We start from the raw sequence: 13658 nt of genomic DNA, 5'->3' as shown, positions 1-13658 counted from the left end.
AAAGAGAGAGAGAGAGAGAGGTCTTCCATCCGCTGGTTCACTCTACAATTGGCCACAATGGCCGAAGCTGCGCAGATCCGAAGCCAGGAGCCAGGGACTTCTGGGTCTCCCACGTGGGTGCAGGGGCCCAAGACTTGAACCACTTTCTACTGCTTTCCCAGGCCACAGCAGGGAGCTGGATCAGAAGTGGAACAGCCAGGACTTGAACTAGCATCCATATGGGATGCCAGTGCTGCAGGCCGTGGCTTTAACCTGTTGTACCACAGCACTGGCCCCTGCTCCACTTCCTATCTAGCTCTCTGCTAATTCTGCTGGCAAAACAGCAGAAGATGGCCTAAGTGGTTGGGCCACTGTACCCAAGTGGGAGAGCTGGAAGAAGCTCCTGCCTAGCTCCTGGTATCAGCCTGGCCCAGCCCTAGCTGCTGTAGTCACTTTGGGAGTGAACCAGTGGATGGAAGACCTCTCTCTCCCTCTCTCTCTCTCTCACTCTATAATTCTACCTTTCAAAATAAATGAATTTTCAAAAAAGGAAGAAATTTGATTCTTTATGACAATATCAATCTGCCCAAATAACATCAAGACTGCCTACTTTCAGTTTCCTAATAATGAATAATACTGGTTATATGGTTTAAACTACTTGCATTCAACCAAAAAAAAATGTTAACTATTGCAAATAGTGGTGAACTATTTTCAGCTATGTAGGTATCTGTTCAAGGACATCCATCCTTCCCAAAGTTGTGACTAGGGAGCCTGAACAAGGGAGGTAGAATAACCAGGGAACAGCTTAGAATAAACAGGTTTAGGAAAGAAATTGGCTGCCCAGATGAATAGTATTTTGCTTTCTAGCCAAAGACTTAACTTACAGCGGTGTCTACTAAATGAAATTTGAAATTAACCAATCATTAAAAGCTTTCTTGGAAATCCGGGTTTAAAATCCTAAAAGTAATGGTTTTGAGTCCTGGTTCCCAACATTTTTCTATCACATTTATCTCTCTCTGGAAAACATACACAAATTTCTTAGGGCAGAAGATAGGGCCACATTATGGAGGGACATACATATTATTTTTTAAAGCATAAGCACTATCCTATGGATCATGGTGAGAAAAGAAATTGTACACATACCATCTCTCTCCCAGAGCCTACACCCAAAAATACATCCCTGAAAGATCATGAATCTTTTCTTCTGAAACTGGTCATGGTGTGACAGCCCCCCTCAAATCAGTGTTACAGACAGCCACCATCAATGGATTGGAATTTGCATTCAAGATAAATTCCATCTGTCATTCCAATTATAGCTGATTGGCAGCTGGTCAGAAGCTGTTGTTAAGCTAACTGTATACAGTCAGTGGAGAAGCTAGCTAAAAAATGTATTTTTCAGCTTAAGTATATTTGAGTGTAGCCTGATAGTCCATATTTTTAATATTTATCTATTTGTTTGTTTGTTTGTTTGTTTAGAAGGCAGAGTGAAAGAAAGGAGAGACACAGAGAGAACTTCCATCTTCTGGATCACTCCTCAAGTGTCTGCAATAGCCAGAGCTAGGCCAGACTGAAGCCAGGAGCCAGGAACTCCATTCACATCTCCCACATGAGTGGCATGGACCAAAGTACTTGGGTTATCTTCTGCTGTTTCCTCAAGTGCATTAGCAGGGAGCTAGATCAGAAACAGTAGCCATGGCTCAAACTAGTGCTCCAACATGATTTTTGCATCACAGGTGGCAGCCTAACCTACTGCACCATAGCACCAGCCCCAGATCACATTTTTAATACCTTCCACAGGCAGTTCTTATGTGGCGCAAGGTTGGGGCATCTGTCATATAAAGCATTCAGAACAAAGGAATGACACAAGTCTGAAGTCGCAAAGTGGAAGACCAAAAAATAAATTTCAGTTTCAGATAAGTTTTACAGGGCTGCCAAGTATTTTGTATTTATAATTATATGTGCCAATATTTAAGATCTGGGCAGAGAGTAATCACATAAAATCAAAATGTTTTGCTAGTCTTTAGAACTTATAATATCTACAAGACTGAGCCTCCAATTCCAACATGGTAACAACCAATAGGAGTTGAATAAAACTGCCTTGTTTGCATAGGGCATGCACGTAATTATTTTGTCACAGTCCTCTTCATTCCATGATGCCTCCCTGCTACTGCAATGAGCAGCAGTGGTGTTTACTGTTGTGCTTTCACACTGTTTTGCCTTTACAAATTGTAGCCTAAAGCAGAAAAACAAGTGACATACAAAAAGGTCAGTCTCAGCAGAAAATTGGGTGATATTGGTGCATGAACCTCTTTCTCATGAACTTTCATGAAGGAGCAGTAACGATGCACTTGTGCAATGGCTTTGCCAAAAAACTAGTTTCACAATTAACACCAGCAGAAAGGCTTCAGTTTGCCACTGTTTTTCCTAAATGTTAAGGAGCAAAAGTTCAGTAGGATCACAGCAGAGAAGAAAGCCCACTCCAGAATGTTTCATTGCTTGCTGCAGAGCAGAATTTAGTGCAAAGGGGCTGAGTGCAGTTTGTCAGCAAAATCACATCATTAAAAGCTGGCTCCTAACTCTAATGAGGACCTAGGCATTATCTTAAAACAAACACTATGGCGAGGCCGTCCTATGTTTAGTGGTTTGTGAAAAGCCCTGCTATATGCCCTGAATATTTGTGATCTCATAATTGGCTGTCTGTTGCATTCTTAAAATGTAAATGACCATTGGCGAGAATGTAGGAGCAGTCATTCTATGACGGATCCTACCAAGTAGCGCTGTGTAAGGATAACCATGATATCTTTTTTTTCCTAAGTTTTGGTTTCAGAAATACACTTGAATACATTTTGGTTATGAACATTTTAAACAACAAAGAGGTACATAAAAAAGTCAAGATGTCTCATAGTCTCTCTTTTACTTCCTCCACTGTACCTTCCTCCCTGACGAATCTTATTTTCCTCATCAGAGACATTCTAAATTAACACAGATGTGTGCATTTTCCCAGACATTTTTCTATGCAGTAACTACAAATATATGTTCTTGTTGGGAAGGTTTCTCTTCACTTTTGGAATCATACTATAGAATTTGTTGTACAACTTGCTTTTTCTTATAATGATATGTTTGGAAAATCTTCCCATGTCAGAATTTACCTCACTCTTTTAGCCTTTGTATGTCATTCCATAGCAATCTTTACTCTACTGATGGATATTTCAGATTGCTTTTTTCCACTTCTTTTAATGCTATAATTACTCCCTTTAATTCTATATCTTAGTGGATGCATGTCAGTATGTAGAAGTGATATCTGAAAGTGTCATAGTTCCAAGTGTGTATGTCATACAATTTTTAGATACTCCCAAATGACATTTGACCTCTTGGTTATTACATTTTAAATGTTGTTTCATAAAGGCTAAAATTATTCCTGTTTTAATTTGTAGTTGAACACTTTTAATATTTCTTCTAGCCATTCTTAATTCTTTGAATTTCTACAATGTTTTTTCTTCTTAATTTGCATGAAATACTTAAATAATGAGCTTGTTATCTTTATATATATAATATATATCAGAGTGTTCTTAACTTTGCTTTTTGACATCCATTACACAGAAATTCTGAATTTTGTGCCTTTTTAATTTTGTGAATCCCTGTGAGGTTTTACCCATCTCTGGTAAATAAATACATTCTCCTTTACTTTCTGCATCTGTTACCCACCACTCCCACTGGCCTGCATTTGACTCTCATAATTAAGTAGCTATGAGTCTGTAAGCTTCCTGAAAAGCTTGGTGGCCACTGGGATCCAGAAGAATTCCTCAGGGGCATGAGACAATATATCATGCACAAGGGAACAGGTCCCGTCACCAGCTTTGCTGTAGTACAACACTGAAGCACTTTGGTTTTGGTAGTGTGTTGTGTTTCATCTGGAGATAGCACATCAGACGATGACATTGCCACCTAGTCCATTTTTGACACTGGGTTCCTCTCCAGTTCAGCAGAGAGAGCAGTCTCATTGTGGCTCTACAGGCTTTCCTAGTGACAATAACATTACTGTGAGTCATTAACAGCAATAATAATGATCATCATCATTATGATATAAACCACTACCAAGTATTTAATGTGTACCAGGTACCTGACAGGTATCAGCCCAATAAATCCTCACAGAAACTTATGGTGCAGGCACAGAAACTATGATGGCCATTGGCATTTTCCAAAGGTGCTATGGCTAGTAAATAGTAGAGCCAAAATTTAAATCAAATTCTGTCTGACTTCAGAAGCAAAAATTACAATCCAGGATTTATCCTGCCTCATACTCAGATAATTTGTGCAGTAACAATTTGAGAATACTAAAAAAAAATTAAAATGAATGAAAGCTTCTAATGGAATAGCTGGTATCTTCAAATCTAGTCTGTAGCCTTTTGTGTCACATAAGGTGATTAAATCAGTACAACTAGATTCCAAGCCTAAATTAGAAAAATAAGCAAAATAATTTACAGATGAATCTAAGATCCACATACAAAAGATAAGCCAGAGAAGTACAAAACAGACCCAGTGATTTCTTAAAAACAACTTGGATAAGGAAATGAACTTTCTAAATATCAAACAAAAGTCAGAAATCAATATAGATCTTAAAAATTCTACCACATAAAAGTTTTCAAGAAAACATTTTCCCACTATTCATCTGACAAGGGATTAATTTACAGAATATATAAAAGAAATTCCAAAAACTCAACAACAGAAGTAGAGCAAGATGGCAGCTTTGAATAAGACACTCCAGTGATCATCTCCCAACAGAGACACCAATCTGAACTGTTATTCACACACCAAGTTATCTACGCCCAGAGTCAGGCTTACTGCAATGAAAATGAGAGTAGGAACAGGCCCCATAGTCCTTGTCCCTAGGCCCATACCTGCTTATTGAGTATCTGGACCTTCCATAGCATGGTCGCCAGAAGACAACATTCCCCACTGGTTCCCCAACATGCTGGAGAAAGCAGAGCAAAACTCCAGTCAGTGCGGAGAGGGTCTGGAGAGTAAAATTATAATATTGCTTTGGAACTCAGAGTTGGGCCCACGGCTATGAGCCTCAGAAACTACCCCAGCCCAGTGCTCACAGACAGGACCTCTGGTGTGTGCCTCTAATACCTTGTAGGGCCTACTGACTCTGAGATCCAGGTGTGACATTGCCTAAAGCCAGTGCAGGAGGCTAAGGAGATACCTCCAGCATAATCCTCCAACCTTGGACAATCAGCTAGGAACCTTAAGACTATATCTTGAGACTCAGTGCCAAGCTGGTATGGTCCAATATTAGGCAGATCCCAATGGTCCCCATGCCCAGGCCAAGGCCTAATGGAGTCCCCAGATTTGCTGCAGTATCAGGTAGAGATCTGCAACCTGGTAGGGTGGAATTGTTTTAGCATGTATCAGTGCTTACCTCACATGGCCTGGCATGAACCTCCAAGATTAGGGCCTAATGACCATGCAACCCAGGTGAGACTCACCAACCTGAACCTCAGAAAAGGCTTGTAAGGATGGACTACAACATTGTAGGCACTTCCCCAGCTCATTCAGAACAACACGCACATTTGGGATAATTCTGAGTTTGAGGAGTGTTTTAGGACTAAAACAACGAAAACACATCAACAATGAACATGTGGAAGACAGTTTAGGGCACCATCTAGTGCTGAAATAGCAGAAAAATCCATAGGCGCATAGAAAATAAATATACTACTTAGCATTTCGGGAAGGATAGCCACAAATGAAGCCAGATTTCTATACCTAGTCCTTCCATACATAGACGATCTCACATACCAACAAGAATCAGAACTACTAGGGAACCACAGTCTCCCTTACACACAGAAGCAATTTAATATTAAAGAGAGACTTGACAAAGAGATGAAAGTAATTAAAATAACAGAAATCCAACTGAAAAGTGAACTAAGCAAAATTGAAAACATGATAGAAGATGTCAATAGCACAAAAATAGATCAAACAGAAGAAAAAATCAGTGAACTCAAAGATAGGCTTTTTCAAATTGTACAGTTGGACCGAAAAAAAAAAAAAAAAAGAATTGAGAGAAATGAAGAAAGTGTGCAGCTACATCGGGATAGCATGAAAAAAGTACTTGAGTTGTTGAGGATAACAGGGGTTTGAGAATGCTAAAGGGATAGTAAGAATATTCAAAGAAATAATAACAAAACTTTCCAAGCCTGGAAAACGATACAACTATTCAAGTACAGAGAGTTTAAACATCATTCATCATAGTCAGTCCAATCAAGTTTATCCCAAGACATTAAAATCAAGCTGTCTAAGGTTAAAGATAAAGAGAGGATTCTCAAAGCTACAAGAGAAAAGAAACAAACAACTTATAAAGGATTCCCAATTCACCTGATTACAGACTTCTGTGCAGAAAGCTTAGAAGCCAGAAGGCAGTGGGATGAGACTTTCACACTACTGAAGGGGAAAATTGCCAGCAAAGAACATTTTACCCAGCAAAGCCATTCTTCACAGAGGAGGGAGAGAAAGAGACATTCCCAGACAAACAAAATCTGAGGGAATATATCACCACCGGGCTTGTCTTATGAAAATACTGAAAGGAGTTCTTTAAACTGAAAGTACGAGATGCTAATGAGTAAGAAGAAAATATGAGAAGGTAGAAAACTCACTGGTAAGAATAACTCTACAGACAAATGCAGAATGTTCTATTTTTGTAAATATGGTGTATAAATCATTCATGGCTTTAGTGCGAAGATGAAAGAAACAAAACTTTTAAAAATAAATTAATATACCAAGAGACAAGAAATATAGAAATGGGCAAAATGGGATATCAAGAATTCAAAGTTGAGGTGCCAGCATTGTGGTATAGTGAGTGGGTGAAGCCACCACCTATGACACCAGCATCCCATATGGGCACCAGTTCATGTCCTGGATGCTCCATTTCCAATCCAACTCCCTAAAAATAGCTTGGAAAAAACAGTGAAAGACAGCCCACGTGTTTGGGCCCCTGCCACCCATGTGAGAAACTTGAATAAGGCTCCCGGCTCTGCCCTGGTCCAGCCTTGGCATTGTTGCCATCTGTAGAGTAAACCAGGAGGCTGAACATCTGTCTCTGTCTCTCCCCGTCTCTCTGTAACACTTTCAAATAAATAGTTCTTTTTACAAAATTTAAAAATTCAAAATGGGGGTGGGCATTTAGCCTACCTGTTAAGATACCCCATTCCATATTGGAGTGCATAAGTTTATTGTATGGCTCCAACTCCTGACTCCACTTTCCTGCTAATGCAGACCCTGGAGGGCAGTAATGATGTTTCAAGTAACTGGGCTCCTACCACTCTTATGAAACACCTGGATTGAGTTTATGCTTCTGAATTTGACCGAGCCTAGTTCTGACCATAATGGACATTTGGGAAATGAACTAGCAGATAAGAGTTCTCTCTCTCTCTCTCTCTCTTTTCTCTCTCTCTCTCTTTTTTTTTTTTTTTTTTTTTTTTTTTTGACAGGCAGAGTGGACAGTGAGAGAGAGAGACAGAGAGAAAGGTCTTCCTTTGCCGTTGGTTCACCCTCCAATGGCCGCCACAGCCGGCGCACTGCGCTGATCTGAAGCCAGGAGCCAGGTGCTTCTCCTGGTCTCCCATGTCTCCCATGGGGTGCAGGGCCCAAGCACTTGGGCCATCCTCCACTGCACTCCCAGGCCACAGCAGAGAGCTGGCCTGGAAGAGGGGCAACTGGGACAGAATCCGGCACCCCGGCCAGGACTAGAACCCGGTGTGTCGGCGCCACAGGTGGGGGATTAGCCTATTGAGCCGCAGCGCTGGCCTTCACTCTCTCTTCTACTCAAATAAGTAAATAAATTATTTTTTAATTTTAAAATGTGCTGAGGGAGGGTGTATAAGTATAGAGTTCTTTATTAGTATTTCCTACCTCTTTGTTTCTTTTCCTAAATTTACAGCAAATTTTAGATTTTCATCATTTCAGAATAACCTGTTATAATAAAAAATTTATAAGTCTCAAAGTAACCACAAAATAAAAATCTACACTAGATTTACCAAAAATAATAAGCAAGCTATGAAAACACATGACTAGAGAAAAATCATTTATCTTCAAAGGAAAATTCTAAGAGAAAGAATGGAATCACAATAAAACTAGACAACATATATCAAAATGACAGTAGCAAGACCTCATCTATAAATAACTCCCTAAAATGTAAAAGGACTTAAATTCTCTAATTAAAAGACATAGAGCAAGCAAACGTATTTTTGAAAAAAGATACAAATGTATACTGCTTACAAGGAACTCACTTCATCACTAAGGATATGCACAGACTGAAAACAATAAGGAGTAAGACATTCCTTGCAAATGGAGCTCAAAAGAAAGCAGGAATTAGATATTTATATCAGATGGAATTTATTTTAAATAAAATAAATAAATAAAATAAAATAAAAAGACAAGGCTGTTATATAATAAAAAAGTGATCAATACAACAAGATGAAATAACAATTATAGAAATATATGTACCCAATATTAGAGTATATGAATACATACAACAAACATTAATACATCTAGACTTTAACACAATAAGAATAGGGGACTTTAACACCCACTTTCAGATATGTACAGACAGATCATCCAGGCAGAAACTAGCAAAGAAACAGAATTAATTGCCCATCTAAAAGCTAAATAATACACTTTATTCTTACAATACATGAAATGTTCTCCAGCACAGATCATTCAGTAGGTCACAAAACAAGTATCAATATTTTTTAAAAAAGTAAAAAGCCTGGGGCTGGCATTATGGCTTAGTGGGTTAAACCACAGTCTGCAAAGCCAGCATACCACATGGGCACTGGTTTGAGTCCCAGCACTACTTCTAATCCAGCTTGGGAAAGCAGCAGAAGATGGGCCAAGTGTTTAGGCTGCTGCACTCATGTGGGAGAATGAGATGAACCTCCTGACTCCTGGCTTTGCTCTGGTCCAGCCTCGGCCACTAGGGCCATTTAGGGAATGAACCAGCAGATGGAAGATCTCTCTGTCTCCCCCCCTCTCTTTCTCTGTAACTCTGCCTTTCAAATACATAAAATAAAATTTTGTAAAAAAAAAAAAAAGCTGTCTAAATATGTCTAAAACTAAATAAAAATTCTACTGATTCTTTTCTGATCACAATGCAATAAAATTAGAAATCAGTAATAATGACACATTAAAAACTATATAAATATGTAGAAATTAAATGATGTACTTCTGAACTACAATGGTTGAGGAGGGAATTAAGAAGGAAACTTAAAAATTTCTGAAATGCAAGAAGATGGAAACACAACACAAAACCTATGGGATAGAACAAAAACACCACTAAGAGGGAAGTTTATAGAAGCCAATGCCTGTATCAAAAGAGAACAGATCTAAAATAAACAACTTATCATTTTACTCCCAAGGAACTAGAAAAACAAGAAAAAGTCAAACCCAACATTAGTAGAAGGAAAGAAATAACAAAACTCAGAGCACAACTAAAAGATTCTCAAAGAGAAAAAATCATCAATGAAACACAGGGTCGGTTCTTTCAAAAATAAACAAAATTGACAAATCTTAGCCAAACTAAGAAAACTCAGTGGGTTAAGCCACAGCCTGCTGTGCCAACATCCCATATGGGTGCTTGTTGGAAACCCAGCTACTCCACTTCTGATCCAGCTTCCTGCTAATGTAATCAAAATTACAATTTGTAATGCATCAAAGCATGGCCCATGTCCTTGGGCTTCTGCACCCACGTAGGAGACCTGGAAGAAGTTCCTGGCCTCGGCTTGGGTTATGGTCATTTGGGGAGTGAACCAGCAGATAAAAGACCTCTCTCTCTCTCCCTCCCTCCCTTCCTCTCTCCCTCCATAACTCTGCCTTTCAAATAAATAAAATTTTTAATTTAAAAAATTATGCTGCAACAGATTTGATAATCTAGAAGAAACTGACAAATTCCTAAACACATACAAGTTACCAAGATTGAATCATGAAGAAATAGAATACCTAGACAGAACAATAATGAGGTGAGGTTGAATGAGTAATAAATAGTCTACTACTGGGGCGGACATTGTAGCATAGTGTGTAAAGCTGCCATTTGTGATGCTGGCTCCCATATCAACACTGGTTCATGTCCCAGTTGCTCCACTTCTAAACCAGCTTCCTGCAGATGGACTGTGGAAAGTAACAGAAGATGGCCCAAGTGTTTGAGCCCCTGCCACCAATGTGGGAGACCTAGATGATGCTCCGAGCTCTATCCTGGCCCAACCCTGACCATGTGGCCATCTTGGGAGTGAACCTGCATTGCAAGATCTCTCTGTCTCTGCCTCTCCCTCTCCCTTCTTCCAAATAAATAAATCTTTTTTTAAGTCTTCCAAATAAAAAATATATTTTTTAAAGCCAGGGAAAAAGGCCCAGGACAAGATTGCTTCACTGTAGAGTTCTACCAAACATTTAAAGGAGAATTAACACCAATTATTAAATTATTTCAAAAAACAGAAAAGGAGGGAATTGTTCCAAATTCATTCTATGGTTGCAATATTCTTGAAACCAAAATCAGATAATGACATAAGAAAAAAAAAACTACTGGTTAATATTCTTGATAAACATAGAGGCAAAAACCCTCAACAACATACTAGCAAATTGAACCCAACAGCACATTAAAAAGATCATTCAGGTGCCGGCGCTGTGGCGTAGTGGGTAAAGCTGCTGCCTGCAGTGCCGTCATCCCGTATGGGCTCCAGTATGAGTCCCAGCTGCTCCGCTTTTAAACATCTCTCTGCCATAGCCTAGAAAAGCAGTATAAGTTGACCCAAGTCCTTGGGCCCCTGCACCCACTTGGGAGATTCGGAGGAATCTCCTGGCTCCTGGCTTTGGATTGTCCCAGCTCTAAACATTGTGCCTCATTTAGGGAGTGAACCAGTGGGTGGAAGACTCTCTCTCTCTCTCTCTCTCTGCCTCTCCTCCTCTCTCTGTGTAACTCTGACTTTCAAATAAATAAATAAATAAATAAATCGTTATAAAAAAGATCACTCATCATGATGAAGAGAATTCATCCCAGAGATGCAAGGGTACATTAGCATACGCAAATAAAAAATGTGATGCATCACATAAACTGAATGAAGGACAAAAATAATATCATTATCTCAATAAATGCAAAAAAGAGTATTTTAAAAAATTCAACATCCTTTCATGATGACAGTATATAACAGAGATCCAGAATAGGATAAGGATGCCTATACTCACCACTTTTATCCAACATAGTACTGGAAGTCCTAGCTGGAGCACAAGGCAGAGGAAAGAAATAGAGCATCCAATTGGAAATGAAAAAGTTAAATTGTCACAGTTTGAAGATGATATGATCTTATACATGGAAATCCCAAAGATTCCACCAAAAAACCTCTCAAAACTAATAAACAACTTAAGCAAGGTTTCAGAATACAAAATCAATGTCCAAAAATCAGTCTTCTTATACTCCAGTAGTATCTGAAAGAGAAATGAAGAAAGCAAATCAATTTCCAGCAACTATCCAAAAAATAATAAAAATGTACACAGGAAAAATTTTTACCAAAGACATGAAAAATCTCCAAATGAAAATTATAAACTACTGCTAAAAGAAATTAAAGAGTGCATAAAGAAACAGAAAGACATCCCGTGTTTGTGGATTGAAACATTCAATATTGCTAAAATATCCATATCACCCAAAATGAATTATGGATACAATGTAATCCCTATCAAAATATCAATGACACTTTTCACAAAAAAAAATTGTGCACAAAAGACTCTGAATAGTAAAAGCAATGTTGAACAAAGAGAACAAAGCAGGAGGCATTTTACTACCTGACTTTAAAATCTATTACAAAACTATAGTAATTAAAACAGCACAGAACTGGCATAAAAATAAAGACATGAAAGAATGGAACATAATGGTACCCATAGGAAATCCACACATCTTTGACAAAGTTGCCAAGAACATACATTGTAAAAATGACTGTATTTTCAATAAATGTTGCTGGGAAATTGGATACACACATGCAGAAGAATGAAAGTATACCTGTATTTCTCATGTACAAAAATTAACTACAAATGGATTGGAGCTAAATGTGAGATCTAAAACTTTGAAACTACTAGAAGACTACATATAGGAAATTCTTCAGTACATTGGAATGAGAAAGGGGAAAAACATCACAGAAAATTTATTTTAAAAAAAGTAGACAAATGGAATTCCATCATACTAAAGAGCTTCTATACAGGAAAGGAAACAATCAACTGGTAGCAAATAACCAAAACAGAACTAAAACAACTCAATAGAAGTATATCTAAACATTTATCAAAGACATACAAATTTTTTCCTTTGAGGAAAAAATGCTCAGTATCACCAATCAACAGGGAAAGGCAAAGCAAAACAATAGATATAACCTCACTCCAGTTGACTCACTATTATAAAAATGACAGCAAACAAGTATTGGAAACCCTAGCACATTGTGGGAAAGCAAATTAATACAACCATAGTGGAAAATGGTACGGAGGTTCCTCATAAAACTAAAAATAGAACTAAAATATGATCCATCAATCCTAATACTTGGTATATAACCAAAGGAAATGAAATCAGTCTGTCGAAGAGACATCTACAGCACTATTTTTAGTGCTGTTTACTGCAGCACTACTCACACTATCCAATAAAAGGAACCACCTCAGTGGCCAGCCACTGATGAATAGTTAAAGAAAATGTGGCACATAGGTACAAACATTTGATGTAGCAGTTAAGATGTTGCTTCAGAACACTTGCATCCCACATTGGAGTACCTGGGTTCAACTCCAAAATCTGCTTCCAGTTCCATCTTCCTGCTAACCCTTAGTCAGAAAGTAATGGCTCTCAAGTACTTGAATCCCCACCATCTGCATGGAAGACACAGATTGAGTTGTGGTTTATCTTTGGTCTAGCCCAACTCTGGCTATCACAGGTATTTTGGAACTGACTCAGCAGATGGGCAATCAATCTCTCTCTCTCTCTCTCTCTGCCTTTCAAATTAATTTTTAAATAAATAATTTTTAACAAAGAAACTCTTGCACATATACATAATCAAATACTACTTAATAATAAAAGACCTCAGAAGCACAGGCTATAAAAACAAATAGGATCACATGAAGCTGAGAAGCTTCTGCACTGCAAAGGAAACACTCAGCAAAGTGAAGAGTCAACTGACAGAATGGGAGAAAATCTTTGCAAACTATTACTGATAGAGGATTAATATCCAGAATCTGTAAAGAGCTCAAGAAACTCAATATCAACAAAATAAATAATACAGTTAATTAATGGGCAAAGGACTTGACAGGCATTTTTCAAAGGAGGAAATTCAAATGGACAACAGACACATGAAAATATGTTCAGAATCACTAGCCATCAGGGAAATGCAAATCAAAATCACAATGAGGTTCCACTTCATCCCAGTAAGAATGGCTCGCATATAGAAATCAACAAACAACAAATGCTGGTGAGGATGTAGGGAAAAAGGTACCCTAATCCACTGTTGATGGGAATGTAAACTGGTGTATCCACTGTGGAAGACAGTATGAAGATACCCCAGAAATCTGAATGTAGACTTACCTATAACTCAGCCACCCCACCACTGGGAATTTATCCAAGGGAAATGAATAAGCATATGAAAGAGTGATCTGTATCCCCATGTTTA

At 38.4% G+C, this 13658-nt stretch overlaps 1 long non-coding RNA gene across 1 annotated transcript in view; it reads right to left on the bottom strand.

The window, feature by feature from the left end:
• Positions 1-13658, bottom strand: part of LOC127491608 (uncharacterized) — a 21718-nt gene extending 8060 nt beyond the window's left edge. The window contains exons 1-2 of the long non-coding RNA XR_011387291.1: positions 12772-13658; positions 11212-11451 (exon numbers count right to left, since the gene is read on the bottom strand). This is a non-coding gene — a long non-coding RNA (uncharacterized lncRNA). The remainder of the gene's footprint in view (positions 1-11211; positions 11452-12771) is intronic.

The sequence above is a fragment of the Oryctolagus cuniculus genome, chromosome 3 (assembly GCF_964237555.1).
Source record: "Oryctolagus cuniculus chromosome 3, mOryCun1.1, whole genome shotgun sequence".
Taxonomy (NCBI): Eukaryota; Metazoa; Chordata; class Mammalia; order Lagomorpha; family Leporidae; genus Oryctolagus; species Oryctolagus cuniculus.
This window is presented reverse-complemented; position numbering and strand designations above follow the sequence as displayed.